This window comes from Nomascus leucogenys, chromosome 13, assembly GCF_006542625.1.
Source record: "Nomascus leucogenys isolate Asia chromosome 13, Asia_NLE_v1, whole genome shotgun sequence".
In the NCBI taxonomy this organism is placed as follows: domain Eukaryota; kingdom Metazoa; phylum Chordata; class Mammalia; order Primates; family Hylobatidae; genus Nomascus; species Nomascus leucogenys.
The window spans coordinates 45221448-45239083 of NC_044393.1; the positions used below are offsets into that span (position 1 = coordinate 45221448).

The following is a 17636-nucleotide window of genomic DNA, read 5'->3' on the forward strand; positions in this document are numbered from 1 at the left end:
ATATAGACAGGAATAAATACATCCTGGCAAAACCGGGCCTCAGTATTCATTTGGCAAGGGAAACCCTCCAAAGGAACCCCCTTTGAAGGATTGAAATTCATACAATCATTATTTTGTTATAGAAATGAGCTTATTTAAAAGATATATCCATTGGGAGGCCAAGGCGGGTGGATCACGAGGTCAGGAGATCAAGACCATCCTGGCTAACACGGTGAAACCCCGTCTCTACTAAAAATACAAAAAAATTAGCCCGGCGCGGTGGTGGGCGCCTGTAGTCCCAGCGACTCGGGAGGCTGAGGCAGGAGAATGGTGTGAACCCAGGAAGCAGAGCTTGCAGTGAGCCGAGATCGCGCCACTGCATTCCAGTCTGGGCAACAGAGCGAGACTCTGTCTCAAAAAACAAACAAACAAAAAAGATACATCTAGCTTACATATTGATTTCTGAAGACATCAAAATGATTTCTTGTTCTATTCTTTGCACTGCTGTGGAGAGAAGATCGTTGGGGAAAGGGAAGAGAAAGGACTGAGTGAGGCTGGGGTGGGCGAGTGGGGAGGAGGGGAGTGGGCCCCAGGGCCATCTAGGGGAAAAGGCGGCCCCATCTCAGATCCCCACCTATCCACGCACCTGCATCTGACCCTTCAGGCTGGTCTAAAATCTTTCGCCCTCCTATTCACTCATTCAACAGAGTCTTTCCCGGTGCGTACTAGGCACCGTAAGTGTAGAGTGGCTGTTCTCAAGGGTGCCACTCTGCTCACTATTTTTTGAAAACATAGTAATTTTCCATACAAACGTTATTTACATTAACAGGTAATAGGTCCATTATTGTTTTAAAATAAGCGTTTTTAAGTTTCTTCATTTTAATTTCTAATATAGCAACTATTTATAGATATGATCCATACAAACGTAAGTTCTTTGGGATCCTGAATAATTTTTAAGAGCATTGGCCGGGCATTTTGGCTCATGCCTGTAATCCCAGCACTTTGGGAGGCCGAGGCAGGCAGATCACTTGAGGTCAGGAGTTCAAGACCAGCCTGGCCAACATGGTAAAACCCCATCTGTACATAAATACAAAAAAATTAGCCAGGCATGGTGGTGCGTGCCTGTAGTCCCAGCTACTCCAGAGGCTGAGGCAAGAGAATCACTTGAACCCAAGAGATGGAGGTTGCAGTGAGCCAAGATCATGCCACTGCACTCCAGCCTGGGCGACAGAGTGAGGCTCCATCTCAAAAAAATAACAACAGTAATAATAATTTTAAAGAGCATCAAGGGGTCCTGAGGCTAAGAAGTTTGAGCACTGTTCTCACTAAAGAGAAATGTTGTCTTGTCTCAAGTAGCTTTTATCCCACCCAGTCTCTGGGAGGGAAACTTCATTTGCGCTTAAAGCTTGTTCTAAAATGTGACCCCATCTATTCACTCATTATTTCGACAAACTTTTATGGGTTCCCGGTTCATGCCAGGCACTACAAATGGGGAGTGGAGCTGAGAAGATCTCAGTTCTCATGGAGATGAGATTCTGGTGGGGCAGAAAGACACCAGAACCAAGCACTGAGCAGTTCCAGAATGAAGACAGATGAAGGTAATGCTGTGGGACCAACGAAGGGGCCAAACAGATCAGGGCGGGTTGGTCAGGGCAAGTCTTTTTTAAGTGATAGAGACTTGAATGACAAGAATGCCATGAAAAGATCAAAGGAAGAGCCCTCCACATGGAGAGAAAATTCTGGAGGCCAGGAAGGTGTGCAGGAGGAGAAACAGGCAGGGATCAGATCTTGCCAACTTTGTAGATCATGGTATTTACCACCTTGAGTCTTCTGTGATAAGAATCACTGGAAGGCCTTAAGTAGGAGAAAGGCATTTTACTCTGTTTTATGGTCTAAACCGATCACCTTGGCACTGAGGTGGTTGGAAAGGGCACGGTGAGAAACAAGAAGACCAATTAGGAGCAACTACAGTGGTCTAGGCAAGAGATGATGTAGCTTGGACCGAGGGTGGTAGCAGTGGAACTAGAAAGAACGGGGGAATTTAGGAACAATTTGACATAGAAATTGATATAATTTGATGGATTGAATGTGGGGGTGGTAGAAAGAGAATAATCAAGGATGGCTCCGAAGTGTTTGGTTTGAGCAATTAATAAATGGCATCGCCCTTGACTGAGATGGGAGCAATGGGGAGGAATTAGACTTGAGGGGGAAACCGCGTTGAACTTTGGGCAGATTAAATTTTATTTCAGTTGCTTATCAGCCATCAAATAAATCTGTGAAGTAGCTTCTGACACTCTGGATGGAGATTTTTCTACGTTTGGAAGTCACTGGCATGTGTGGCTGGCATTCTAAAGCACTGTGGCAGGGAGAGATTATCTAAGGAGAGAGGTCGATGGAGAAGGGGGCCCAGCAGATAGCTCTGGACACTCTCAGGACTTAGAGGTCAGAAGAAGGGAAGCCAGCCAAGCCCTTCATGCTTGATCCATCCCCTCGGTGCCTGTGACTGCAGTAAGGACCAGAGCGGGAGCTTCCAGAAGCACTGGGGCCTTGAGAGAGAAAATGATTAGGAGAACCTATTTTATACATATCTGTGTGGCAAAGTTTTTTTTAAAAGTCTGACAATGCCAAATACTCTAGGATGTGGGAAAACAGGATCCCCCTTGTCTTTCTCTGTTTCCTGTTGCTATAACAGAGTACTACAGACTGGCTAATTTATTAAGAACAGAAGTTTATTTGGCTCATGGTTCTGGAAGCTGGAAAGTCCGAGAGCATGACTCTGGCATCTGGTAAGGGTCATCCCGTGGCGGAAGGCAGAAGTGAATGGAGACAGGGAGAGGAAATCGGCCAAGCTCATTCTTTTTGTCAGAACCACGTCTTTGAAAACTAACCTGCTACCAAGATAATGGCATTAATTCATTTGCGAGGGCAGAGCCCTCGTGACCTAATGATCTGTTAAAAGTCTCACCTTTTAATACCGTTACAATGGCAATTGAATTTCAACATGAGTTTTAGAGGGGACATTCAAACCATGGCACCTCTTACACTGCTGGAGGAATATTACCCCCAGAGCTACTTTGGAAAGCAATTTGGCAACATCTTGTAGGATTAAAGATAGACAAAGCTATATGTGTACTTCAGAGACTAAACTTGCACGTGGGCCCTAAGATGCCTTTGCAAGAATATTTGTTGCCCCATTATTTGTGAGAACACCTAAGGCTCCATTAATAGGAGAATGGATACATTAATTGAGGTATAAAATGCTACATGGCAGTTAAAAATTAATGAACCAGAACTATATGTATGAACACATGCATAAACATAAAAGCCCAACAGGCTTTCTTTGAAAGCAAAAAAAAAAAAAAAAAAAAAAAAAGGCAAATCAAGAAGCATTACATTCAGCATGTGAAGTTTAAAACCATGCAAACGTTCCCAGCACAAAGGAAAAGATACATGGATGGAAACCCCAGTTACCCTGATTTGATCATTACATATTGCATATCAAAATATCACCTGTACACCCCAAAATATGTACAACTATGACATAACAAATTAACAAATAAAAATGTATCCATATAATGTTTATATTGATAACATGTTGAAAGAATACTATTTTGTCTATGTTAGGTTTTAAAATATATTATTAGGCCAGACGTGGTAGCTCATGCCTGTAATCTCAGCATTTTGGGAGGCCAAGGTGGGAGAATTGCTCGAGGCCGGGAGTTGGAGACCAGCCTGGACAACATAGTGAGATCATCTCTATAAAAAGTTTTTTTAAAAATCAAATACTGTTAAATGTTACATTATTAAAATTTTAAAAGCATGCAAAACTGTACTGTATGTTTATAGATACACACATAGACACGAAGGCTATCCTAATATGTATGGGGTTATAATCCTAATCCAGGATAGTGGTTACCTCTAGACAGGAGAAATGGATGAAAGTGTTCACAGGTCAAGGGGCTCGGTCACGTGTGAGATTTTATTTATGGATTTATTTTGTAGAGACACTTTCTCACGATGTTGCGCAGGCTGGTCTTGAACTCCTGGCCTCTAGCAATCCTCCCACCGTGGTCTCCCAAAGCTCTGGGATTGCAGATAGGCACCACCGTGCCTGGCAAGATTTTATTTCTTAAAATGAAATGGCAAAACCATGACATCTGACAGCGCTGAGTGATGGGTATTTTAATATGGTGTGTGGTTTTCTGTATGCTTAAAGTACTTTGTAAACAAAATTTTAGGAAAACAAGAAAAAGAAAGGGTGGTGTGTATGAAAATGGAAAGAGTGAAGGGACTAAAAAGGTAGAAGCAAGGAAGGGGTTAAGGGGAGTTTGGGCACATCTGCTGAAGCCCCACCACCGTGGGACTAGGCCCTGCTTCATTCTGGACCATGGCTGTGGCCCCAAACAGGACAGCCACACACCTATCAGAAGCAGAGGGCCTTATGAGGGAGGGCCGGCCACAGCCTCTGGCAAACCTCAAAGAGAGGACTCCCACGCCAGCAGGAAGCCCCGTCACTGGGTACATTTCCCTCTCCACACTTTGGTTACCTTCACAACCATCGTATTGATTTGAACATAAAAACCCCAAATGGCCTTGATTCTCATCAGAATGGGCATCAGTTGATTCCCTTCAGCCAGGCTGTTTTTGTCTGGGTACTGCTCTTGCCGATGCTGTTGGCTGGATCTCCAGACCTCCAAGTTTCCTCCTCAATTCCTTCTCTACATCTGGCCACACACAAGAAGCTAACGGTCTGTGGCTGTCACTTAGCAGCACTCCCATGCCAAGTCACCAATCATGCCATGCCACCTATCTCTAGTGAAGAGGAAGGCACCGTGACCCCAAGGCACGAGGGTGGACAAGCACAGAGGTTTTCCTTGGCTGGATTGCTGTGGACCTTTCCCTGCTGGAGGTGGGGATTTTTTTTTTGGTCCCCTGCATCCCCCCCAGGCCCAACCCCAACCCCTGCCAGTTTTTCCCTCCCCTTCCATTCAGTCCTGACTCACTTGTCCCAGAGCGCAGAGGGATTTAATCTCACAAATGGATCAGAGTTTAGGGTTCCAGGGCCACTCCTGCCTCTCAGAATCATGTGTAAATACCCACTGGGCCCTCCGCCAGCAGCAGTTAGCATCACAAAACACTTCCTCCCCTCTGAGGGTTGGATTTTGTCCCACTGAAGGGATTTTGGGTGTTTTTTGAAGTTGTTTTTGGACAAGTTTGTGTTGATTTATTTGTTTGTTTCTAATTCTCACAGACTTTCGATCTCATCCCTTACACTTGCTTCTTCAAAATTTCCTTCTTTGAGGGCAAAAATAACTTGCCACCCAACAAAGGAAGCCAGTTTTAATGTCAGCTTTCCCATGACAAAGCCAAGAGCAGTTGGTGCCACAGGCCCGGTGTGGTGGCTCACGCCTGTAATCCCAGCACTTCCGGAGGCTGAGGTGGGTGGTTCACTTGAGGTCAGGAGTTTGAAACCAGCCTCGCCAACATGATAAAACCCCATCTCTACTAAAAATACAAAAATTCGCTGGGCATGGTGGCATGTACCTGTAATCCCAGCTACTTGGGAGGCTGAGGCAGGAGAATCGCTTGAACCTGGGAGGCAGAGGTTGCAGTGAGCCCAGATTGAGCCACTGCACTCCAGCCTGGGTGACAGAGCAAGATTCTGTCTCAAAACAAAACAAACAAACAAAACCCAAAAACAAAACACAAAAAACTGGTGCTACTAACTGAAGTTTCTCTAGACCCACTTACACAATCCCAGCCTCCAACACATCCTGTACCTGTGCAGAATTCCTGCAAGCAGGGGGAGGGGCTGTCTAAATATCTGCAGAGCTGGTGAGTGAGTGCCGCTCGCTACCCCTGCTCTGGCTGTGGACACCTGGGAAAGTGGTGGTAGAGCCACGTGGCTGTGATTCAGTGCAGCCAGAGGGTCAGACAGGACAAGGTTGACAAGGCACAAAGTTGGTGAGACGATGGTTCTTACATCAAACACCCAGCACAGCTAAATCATTCCCAGAAAACTCCACAAGCAGTGACAAAGACCCCAACCCAAGGGATAGCCACCTATCCTTATACAGCACAGCAGACCTCAACCGAGGTCTTGCCAGGGTATTGCCTGTGTTTGTTTTTCCTTGCAGGCATGTACAGCAGGACAGAGGGGTGATGTGCTGCCTTTAGAAGCTGGGAGAGAGTGGGCTGCTGGCCTGGCTGGGGACTTCTAGGGAAGAAGAGGGGGTGCTGGTGACCACAAGAGGGAGAGGAAGGCAGGTCGGGGGTTGGGTCCACTCCCTCATCCTGCATTCGTGCATAACACACCTTGAGAAGCCTGAGGTGTTCACCTGAGTGCTCCTGCATAAGAGCTGGCATCCTGGCCAAGGGCAAGAGAATAACTGGAGAAGGCCCAAGTTCTTTCCTAGTCCTTTGAGGTCACACCCAGGGCTGGGCCTGGGCAAGGCTGGGCCTGCTGAATTTCAGTCTGGTGCAGGAGTCTATAGTAATTTGTACCATTTTGTAATCATTCTGTGTAATTTCTCAGTAGGCGGGGACCTCATCCAAGGGGCCATTCTTCAGGCAGCAGCCTTGTGCAATTTCGAGGCAGTGTGGCTTGCAGCTCTGACTGGTGACCTGGCAGCTGGGAGTAGGGGTAGGCATACCAGCTTTTGGCTCAGAAAAATCTGTCTTCAAATCCTGTCTCAGGCCCCGGTTGGCTGGGTCTCCTTGGGCGACCCATTTGGGTGCCCTCATCCTTAAACCCCCAAAGCTAGGGCTGATGATATCAAGGGAAGGTCATTGGAGGAATAAAAAGGAGAATGAGATTAAAACACTGCAATAGGTCAGGCACAGTGGCTCACGCCTATAATCCCAACACTTTGGGAGGCTGAGGTGGGCAGATCACCTGAAGTCAGGAGTTCGAAACCAGCCTGGCCAACATGGTGAAACCCTGTCTCTACTAAAAATACAAAAATTAGCCAGGCGTGGTGTTGTGCGCCTGTAGTCCCAGCTACTCTGAAGGCAGAGGCAGGAGAATCGCTTGAACCCAGGAGGTGGAGGTTGCAGTGAGCTGAGGTCACACCACTGCACTCCAGCCTGCGCTACAGAGTGAGACTCCATCTCAAAAACAAAACACTTCAATAGGCACCTAAATACTCTCTCATCCTCTTCCTATTTAAATGATCTCTTGGCCGGGAGCAGTAGCCTATGCCTGTAATCCCAGTGCTGTGGGAGTCTGAGGCAGGAGGATCACTTGAGCCCAGGACCAGCCTAAGCAACATAGAGAGACCTTGGCTCTACAAAGAAGTAAAAAATCGGCTGGACACAGTGGCTCACGCTTGTAATCCTAGCACTTTGGGAGGCCAAGGTGGGCGGATTGCCTGAGCTCAGGAGTTTCAGCCCAGCCTGGGCAACACAGTGAAACCCCGTCTCTACTAAAATACAAAAAATTAGTTGGGCATGGCGGCGTGTAGTCCCAGCTACTCAGGAGGCTGAGGCAAGAGAATTGCTTGAACCTGGGAGACAGAGGATGCCGTGGGCCGAGATCACACCACTGCACTCTAGCCTGGGCAACAGAGCGAGACTCCATCTCCAAAAAAAAAAAAAAAAAAAAAATTAGCCAGGCATGGTGGCATGTGTCTCGTAGTCCCAGCTACTCAGGAGGCTGAGGTAGGTGGCTCACTTGAACCCAGGAGTTCAAGGCTGCAGTGAGCCATGATGGTGCCACTGCACTCCAGCCTAGGTAACAGAGTGAGACCCCATCTCTTAAAATAAATAAATAACAAATTATCTCTTTATATTAATGGCAATTGTTATTAACCAGCGAGCTGATACTAAAAGACACTTAAAATGGATTCATGTACCTCCCATCCTGGACAGAGACCATTTAATCACCAGCAGAAGAGACCTGGGACTACAAACAAACAGTGTCTGCGGAGTCCAATCTCCTCCTGCCTGTCTGCTCAGAAGCCTCTAACCTAGAGATTTGCCCACTAGGCGCTGAATTTCCCCTAATAGAAAAGTTGTTGTATGCTTCTTTGCATGCATAGGAAGCTGCAGGGAGGAGAGAAAAGGCAGGAACCCCAAGTCTTGTTTCCTTTCTTTTAGGGTTAGATAAGAGGAGAAAAATTCTCTTGAAGGTCAAGTAAAAGTCAAATAAGAAAGTGCTTATAGCACAAGTCCTGATACAGCGCTCTTCAAATTCCAAGTCTCATTCAGGAATGTTATCAGTGGTTTGAAAAGGGATGTGTTGCTGATATGTTGAAGACTTGAAACTTAGGGTGTGGGAAAAGTCAAGTCCTTGGCTCCCAGCTACGGAATTTCCATTCCCCAAGTGCATCAACTTGGACTTGAGGTGTGGTAAGCATTTATAATCCCGGAATCAGCTCTGCGGTATCAGATCTACCTCCAGATCCTAAAAAAAACCACATTATCCAAACAGTTCCCTTGACCATCTGCTTCTGCTTGGCTGAGGAGCCTCCTGGTGTGGTGGGTCCCTCTCATGTTGGGGTTTTTCTAAACTAGTCTGGAAAATAATGACCTTCCTCCAAACTTTCAAATGACCTTTGCCCCCAGGAACTGTCACCTGGAAAACAAAAACATAATGGAGGCTTTTCCCCTTCACTTGCAGAGGGGCACCTGGACAATGATGCGAGCGCATCTTCGGAGAACATTGCTTCTTTTCTTTTAACTTTGTGTATTACTCCTCCCAAGGGTGTTTGCATTTATATTTTTGAAATTTAATTGTAATTACAAACGTCCCAAATGAATATATTTTAATTAAAGAAAATAAATGATTGTACTTAAAAATAATCTCCCTTGACCATCACCCATAATCTCCTTCACCTACTCAGAGGTAACCACTGTTATCAGTTTTGTGTGTATCATCCTTGAATAGTATCATCTGTGTTTTCTCCACCCCAAGGAATTGTACTGGCTTACTAATTTCACTCAACAAACTGTAATGAGGTTTATCCACATAGATACACGAAGCCCTGGTTCATTTGTTGTAAGTGGGAATGGTTTTCCAACATAGGGGTATACCATAATCCACATATCCATTCTATTTTGATAGACGCTTAGTCGTTTCCAGCGTTTTGCTATCACAGGCAGGGCTGTGATGGTCACCGGTGTGTGTGTGCTGCTGTGCACTGTGTGAAACCTCAGAGAAAATGCTGGGGCCTATGCATGTAGCAGGTTCTGAGCTGGTGCCACATTGCTCCCCGGGTGGCTGTGCCCTTCTGCACTGCCCCTGCCATCTGTGAAAGTGTCCACGCTGCTTGTCAATGATTGATATTATCAAACATTTAAGCAGACCAATCTGATGAGCAGAAATAATTTTGTTTTGTTTTTATTTGCTTTGCCCTGATTATATTTTTATCGTTTATTTCTATTTCCTCTTGCAAGAAATTGCCTTTTCATTCATCTGTTGCCTATTTTGTGGTTTCTTGATTTTTTAAAATTAAGTTGCATAAGTTGGTTGTGTATATGAATCCATTGTCTGATATGTTTCACATATGTTCTCTTTCATTGTTTTTCTGCCTTTTAAGTTTTCTTAAGCTTTTAATGATGATAGAATCAAATTTATCCAAGTTTTCAATATGGCCATTGCTTATTGGCCGTTGCCTAGAAAGAAGTTCCTTATACAGTATATACAGCTTTGCCTGTTTATATATGATGTGTTTATTTATTTGTAGGCCTTTCATTCATCTGGAATTTAGTTTTGTGCATGGTGCAAAGTCAAGACTAGAGAGCAAGGAACAACTACAACATGGCCAGGGCTGGGTTCCCCCAGCCTGTTAAGCGCTATACCCTGGGTTGGCTCTGTCTGCCTGAGGCATCTTCTGCAGGCTAAGGAATGTGCCCAGAGGACAGCTTTTGTTTTTTTTTTTTTTTTTTTTTTGCAAATTTACCCAAAGGCTGAGTGGTGAGAGGAGGAGCACAAAGAGGTGGGGGAGGCTGGGCGCAGTGGCTCATGCCTGTAATCCCAGCACTTTGGGAGGCCGAGGTGGGTAGATCACCTGAGGTCGGGAGTTCAAGACCAGCCTGACCAACTTAGAGAAACCCTATCTCTACTAAAAATACAAAATTAGCTGGGCATGGTGGCACATGCCTGTAATCCCAGCTACTTGGAAGGCTGAGGCAGGAGCATCTCTTCAACCCAGGAGGCAGAGGTTGTGGTGAGCCAAGATCGCACCACTGCACTCCAGCCTGGGCAACAAGAGCAAAACTCCGTCTCAAAAAAAAAAAAAAAAAGTGGTGGGGGTATGAAACGAAGAGGTGGGGGTATGAAAGTGGGGGTGTGGAAGGTGGGGTATGGAAGGTGGGGGTACAAAGGTGGGGAGTATGAAGAGGTGGATATGAAGGTGGGGTATGAAGAGGTGGGGTATGAAGAGGTGGGGTATGAAGAGGTTGGGTATGAAGGTGGGAGTATGAAGGTGGGGGTATGAAGGTGGGCTATGAAGGCGGGGTATGAAGGTGGGAGTAGGAAGGTGGGGGTATGAAGGTGGGGTATGAAGGTGGGGGTATGAAGATGGGGTATGAAGGTGGGGGTATGAAGAGGTGGGGTATGAAGAGGTGGGGTATGAAGAGGTGGGGTATGAAGGTGGGGATATAAAGAGGTGGGGTATGAAGGTGGGGGTATGAAGAGGTGGGGAATGAAGGTAGGGGTATAGAAAGTGGGGGTATGAAGAGGTGGGGAATGAAGGTAGGGGTATGGAAAGTGGGGGTATGAAGGTGGGGGTATGAAAGTGGGGTATGGAAGGTGGAGGTAAGGAAGGTGGGGGTATGGAAGGTGGGGATATGAAGGTGGGGGTATAAAGGTGGGGATATGAAGAGGTGGAGGTATGAAACAGAACTCTGCCCTTCATTTTTCATTGTAAATGGACAGCAATGAGCTCAACAGCATTTATTCAATTGTCCATCCTAGCCCTGTTGGTTCAAGACACCACCTTAGTCAAAATCGGGATGTTCTATTTACCAAAAAGCAACATTCACTATCTTTTAATTCTATTTTTCTCCTTATACCTCAAATAACAGTATGTAGAAAAAAAGGTAATAAGCCATCCACCCCCATCCTCTGAGTTAAGTGAAATGAGTATTTTGTTGTGAATAACTTTATAATTTTAGTTCTAATTAGTAAATGGTAGTATCTAAAGGAAATAAACACAATGGATAATTTAATATTTGTCTATTTTTAAAAATAGAGATGGAGTCTTGCTGTGTTGCCCAAGCTGGTCTCAAACTCCTGGGCTCAAGTAATTCTACCACCTTGGCCTCCCAAAGTGCTGGGATTACAGGTGTGAACCACACCTCTCAGCCAATTTATTTATTTATTTTTATTTTATTTTATTTTATTATTTTATTTTATTTTATTTTATTTTGAGACACAGTCTCGCTGTCTCCCAGGCTAGAGTACAGTGGCACAATCTCAGCTCACTGCAACCTCCGCCTCCTGGGTTCAAGGGATTCTCCTGCCTCAGTCTCCCAAGTAGCTGAGACTACAGGCGCCTGCCACCACACCTGGCTAATTTTTGTATTTTTAGTAGAGATGGGGTTTCACCATACTAGCCAGGCTGGTCTCGAACTCCTGACCTTGTGATCCACCCGCCTCAGCCTCCCAAAGTGCTGGGATTACAGGCGTGAGCTACCGCACCCGGCCTCTCGGCCAATTTAGTATTTAAAAACAGAATTTTGACTGAAACGCCTACTTGGAATGTTATCATCTCTGCTGCTCTAAGCAGTGTGTCCTTGAGTAAATAATCTGACCCCTTAAATTTCCTCAAGCTTAAAAGGAGAACAGGATGAAGGCTGCGTCCAAGGTTGCCGAGGGTTCACGGAACTGATGCTGGCAGAGCCCCCAGCAGGCGAGCATCTGTAGTGTGCTGGTGGGGGGAGGGCTGGGTGACTTACACCCTCTTCCAAAGACAGGAGAGTGAGAGGTATGGTTTAAATGAGTGCTGCAGTATGGGGTGGGGTCCAGGTGGCAGAATGCATTGGCTAATTGTATCTGCTGGGGACACTGGTCTTTGGGTGCTTCCTGGGAGCAGGAGGGAGACTCCCCACCTTATGGTCCTCATGGGCACTTTCATTCCACAGGGACATGGGGTCTGAGAAGCATGGATGGACTTACAGTGGACAGAATATTTGAAATTAGGAGAGCCCCAGAAAATGGAGCACCTGGTACTCCTACTGAGTGGTGCTACCTCCTCGGGGGACCTCAAGGCATTGATGACGAGGTTTCCATAGCTTTGGAAAGCTATGGACCTTTTTTATCTTGGACCTTTTTCAGATCTTGGACCTTTTCCAGATCTGAAAATCCCTAGAAATATCAGGTTGCACAGTGGCCTCAACTGAGACCAGCACTTCCACCAGAGGGGGCCTCTCACACCTCCAGAGAGAGAGTGGTCGGGACAAGAGAAGCGTATCCCCTACAGCTGGTGGTTCAGGCTGGAACAGCTGGCTTTGTTTGGTGCAGAGACCATGAAGGGTCTCCAGGGTCAGTACTTGACCAGTGAAGCTGAGTGTTGGGGTGTAAATATCCTAGATCCCCACTCCTGGTTGGGATAATAGAGGTGAGACCTACATTGTCCTCAAGCTCCCTTTAAGACGGACCCAGGCCGGGAGCGGTGGCTCACGCCTGTAATCCTAGCACTTTGGAAGGCCGAGGCAAGTAGATCACTTGAGGTCAGGAGTTCAAGACTAGCCTGGCCAATATGGTGAAATCCCATCTCTACTAAAAATACAAAGATTAGCTGGGCATGGTGGCATGTGCCTGTAATCTCAGCTGCTCTGGAGGCTGAGGCAGGAGAATCGCTTGAACCCAGGAGGCAGAGGTTGCAGTGAGCTGAGATTGTGCCACTGCACTCCAGCCTGGGTGACAGAGACCCTGTCACAAACAAACAAACAAACAAAAAACCGACAGATCCAAATTTACCCTTAGGGGACTTCGCCTGATATTGGACCTCTGATCTCTGATCTCTTTCCCCTCCAGGCTCCAACCCCCACTTCACTGTGCGTTTCTCTTGGGAGCACTTCCTGATAGCCACTTTCACACAGTTCTTCAGCTCTGGGCCTGTTTCTGGGGAACCTGACCTAGGACACCCCCCAGCCTTCCTGCTTGGCCCTGCTTGGTGGGTTCTTCCTGGAGCCAGAGGTGCTCCCAAACGCCCCCACCTGGATGCAAATTCCACGGAGCAGGAATGCTGTCCTTTGGTTCACTGTGGTCTCAGCTCAGAGCAGTCCCTGGCACACATTAGTTGTTGAGTGAATCAAGTGCTCTTCCCTCTCCGCCTTCCTCTTGATGACTTCTCTGTTCATTTTCGTGCCAGGCAGGGGGTAAATCAGGACAGAGAGGAGGCAGAGCTCAGATCCAATCCATTATAACCTCAGCTGGACGGGATGGGGAAGTTGCTGACGTGTGGCATCCACTAAAAAGAGACTGCTCGAGTTTTCAATTATCCACCACCCCAAAACACCAATGTGCTTGCACATCCAGGAGGCAGTGGTTCTCTTCTGATCCTGGGGGAAGTTCTCATTGAGTGTAAAACATTTGCTTTCAAACAATTAATAACTAAATTGTAAACTGCTCCTCTCAACATACAAAAGAGATCAAAGTGGGCTCCACCTTGCCAGGCACTCCTCACCACACATGGGAGAGGCTGTGAAGGACCAGGAGGACATCCCTATTTAGGCGGCACCCCTGATCAGTGGCACTCCCAGAGGCTTAGCTCAGAGTTGTTTTTATTAAAAAAAAAAACAAAAAAAAAACCCCAAAAAACTGTTTCGGCTGGGCATGGCGACTCACACCTCTAATCCCAGGAGTTTGGGAGGCAGAGGCAGGTGGATCACTTGAGGTCAGGAGTTCAAGACCAGCCTGGCCAACATGGTGAAACCCCGTCTCTACTAAAAATACAAAAATTAGCTGGACATGGTGCACACCTGTAGTGCCAGCTACTCAGGGACTGAGACAGGAGAATCGCTTGAACTTGGGAGGTGGAGGTTGCCAGTGAGCCATGATCGCACCACTGTGCTCCAGCCTGGGCAACACAGCGAGACTCTGTCTCAAAGAAAACAAAAATGAAAACAAAAGAACTATGTTTGGAATTACACTGCAAACACTCTGATGTAACCTTCAATTTGGTGCATGCTCACAGAAAAAGAAAAATAAGTTGTAAAAGGTGCATGTAGTATCTGCAGTTCAATGTGTGAACTACGGAAGCAGCTTGTGTGGCTGTATCTTGAAACAGTCCTCCTGCTGAGGTCTTGATCTATTGCATCAGTTGTCTGAGACCAGTGTTGCCTTAGATTACTCCTTGACCTCTGGATTATTCAATGACCTTGGCAGTCACAGATGGCACCATACTCCTGCCTGTGGCTTTGCATTTTTAGGTTCAGTAATAAGTGAAACGACTGAAGCACCACAAGGAATGAAGTTTTTCCTTTTCTTTTTTTTTTTTTGAGATGGAGTCTCGCTCTGTCGCCCAGGCTGGAGTGCAGTGGCACGATCTCGGCTCACTGCAAGCTCCGCCTCCCGGGCTCATGCCATTCTCCTGCCTCAGCCTCCCAAGTAGCTGGGACCATAGGCGCCCACCACCACGCCCGGCTAATTTTTTTTGTATTTTTAGTAGAGACGGGGTTTCACCGTGTTAGCCAGGATGGTCTCGATCTCCTGACCTCGTGATCCGCCCGCCTCGGCCTCTCAAAGTGCTGGGATTACAGGCGTGAGCCACCGCGTCTGGCCTGGGATGAAGTTCTTTCTAAGAGTGGTCACTAAGGCCTTCGGCAGCCCCAGTGAGTTTTAGCATTGGTGTTTTCAGTTAGATCTTGCATCTTTTGCTTAATATTTTTAAGAAGTGTTTACAGAGTACTTATTAAACATCAGGCTTCGGGTCTACAATAGGGAAGAAAAATACATAATGTGCACCTTCACATTTTTATTTATTTTATTTTTTATTTTCTGAGCTCTGTTGTCCAGGCTGGAGTGCAGTGGCATGATCTCGGCTCATTGAGCCTCCACCTTCTGGGTTCAAGCAATCCTCCTGCCTCAACCTCCCAAGTAGCTAGGATTACAGGTGTATGCCGCCACACCTGGCTAATTTTTTTTTTTTTTTTAGTAGAGACGGGGTTTCACCATGTTGGCCAGGCTGGTCTCGAACTCCTGAGCTCAAGTGATCTGCCCGCCTTGACCTCCCAAGGTACTGGGATTATGGTGTGAGCCACTGCACCTGGCCACAAATTTAAGATACTGTTAATTATAACACACACTCTTATTTTATACACAATCAAGAAAAAGAGCCCTGCCACTTTTATACACCATTGACTATAGGATACAAATGACTTCAGGGATGACATTTTGAAAATCTTATAACTGAAATGTGCTGACTTATGTCTTCATGGAGCTCAGGTTGAAGGGGCCTGCAGTCATATAGGTCAAATATTAGTGACTTGTTTGGTTGTATTGTTACTGACAAACATGCTGTGTGGGGACCAGCATCCTGGAATTTACAAAATAGAAACTGGCAGGTGACGGGCAGGCCTTCCAGCATCCTGAGCTCTCCCTAAAACCCTCTCTGGGTATAACCAGGACTCTCGCATGCCATCTGTCATCCGCCAGCTGGAAGACTGACAAGAGCTGAGTCCCACATGGCAAACAGGTGCTCCACCTCAGCTTCCTGGGGAAACACAAAGCCTGGGGCACCACAAAGCCTGGGGCACACTCCATGGGAAATGAGAGCAACAACTGACTGCGGGGCCTTCCAGCCTCCCAGCCTTCAGAGAAACTCCGTTGGAGATTAGCTTGAGTAGGTTTGCCGTGAATGTCAACCTCGTTCTCCCACACATAGCTCAGCCACAAAAGGTTGTTTTTACAGCAAATATAACTATGCCAACTTCAAATAAAGCACAAAATGTTTCCTCGCAAAGGCATAGTTGGGCTCTGTGTAACACATGTACCTAAGTGTCATCCCAGATGTCATTTTGTATTTTGTCTGATTTTTTTTTTTTAAATGAAGGCCCAGACTCTGTAAAGTCAGATGCTAACTTCTGGAAGGTCTGTAAATTGCAAATGATGTTTGTTCAATAGAAAAGAGAACCCCAAAGGTTTTGATTGTATTGCCCTTTATGTCTTTAGCCAGGTTTGTATTGGGTTGTACCTTTTGAAGTTGAGTTGTTTGAAGGTCAAAAAGTGGTTGAATGTTGACAATAGCAAGCTTATCTCTAACCTTCAAAGGTAGACGTGCAAAAGTGGCTCATAGTGGATGACAAAGTTCGTTTAAGGTGTTATTCTTTTGCCCACTAACTCTTTCCCAATCTTTGCCCCATTTGGAGCCAGCTTTAATGTCCTGTTGATCTCATTAATGAGTTAAGTCAATCTTTGACACACACATACACACACACACACTATGTATTTGTATGAGAGTCATGCTTTTTCATTTTTTGAAAATTATCTCTGAAGTTTACAGCTATCCGTCTAAGCTATGGGACCTTGGCTTTGGGTGGGAGGTTGCTTAAACTTTCTGGCCTTCAGTTTCCTTAAGCTTAAAATAGACCAGCAGGTTTCCAATGCCTCTTCTGGCTCTAACTTGGTGTCCCCCCAGCTGTCCCGCTTTGCCTTTCCGGAATGCACTGGCGCGGCTGTCACAGTCACATTCACTTCCCTTTTACCATTTCTGGCTTCTTACCACTTGTCTTCACCGGGCTTTCTATAAGCACTAGAGAAAAAAGATGACTTGCTCTTTCTAGAAGACAATCTGAATGTGTATATCAACATTTAAGTATGAAAACTGTTGGATTCAGCATTTCTACTTCTAGGAATTGACCCAAAGAAATAATCAGATACATGTAAAAGAATGCTTTGGGCAGTATCATTTATGATAGAGAACAATGGGAAAAGGGCTAAATGTCAAACAGCTGTGGACTGGGTAAATAAAGTGTGTACCCCAAGATGATGGAATGCTATTCAGCCTTTAAAATGGTGATTCTGGTCTATATTTCTTGAGATGTACAGTATATATCTGTATATTGTATGGCAATATATCAATATAGTGATATGTTATTAAGTGGAAATAAACAAGTTGTGAAACAGTATGTGTTCTCTGAGCTCACTTAAGTAATAGTTGTGGCTGCACTTACGTATGGATTTACATAATACAGTCAAATCACAGACAGAACAAAAATCTGAATGCATTAGCGTCAAGATGCTCACTGGCTTCATTCCCGAGTGGAGTGATTAGAGGTGGTACAATATAGGTCTCTTTTCTTCTTCACACTTTTTAAATTTCACAGTAAAAATAACTATTATCATTTTAGGAAAAATAGAAGAAAAAGAATAATTTGATGGATGGAATTAGCAGCGCAGCAATCAGACACGTTTCCTCTGGAGCTCCTGGGCTCAGCCATTTAGTACTCTGGACAGGTGCTTACATTTGCCATATGCAAGTGCTGGCAACAGATCACTTGGTTGGTGCAGTTCTTGGTAAAACAAAGGAAATAAGGCATTCTGTGGATGACCATGGCACAGCTATTTAATTATGTTCCTCACTCCTGGGCCCTCTCCCTCCCTGAAGCCAGGGCTTTGCCATTTGGAGTTGTACCTTACCCACTCCGCCTGCCTTTTATTTATTTATTTTTAAAATATCTCCTCAATGACACAGCGGGGGCTGACTTCA

At 45.8% G+C, this 17636-nt stretch overlaps 1 protein-coding gene across 2 annotated transcripts in view; it reads right to left on the reverse strand.

Moving 5' to 3' along the window:
- The window catches only part of RIN2 (Ras and Rab interactor 2), a 115614-nt gene that overhangs the window by 68244 nt on the left and 29734 nt on the right, over positions 1–17636 (reverse strand). The window lies entirely within an intron of this gene.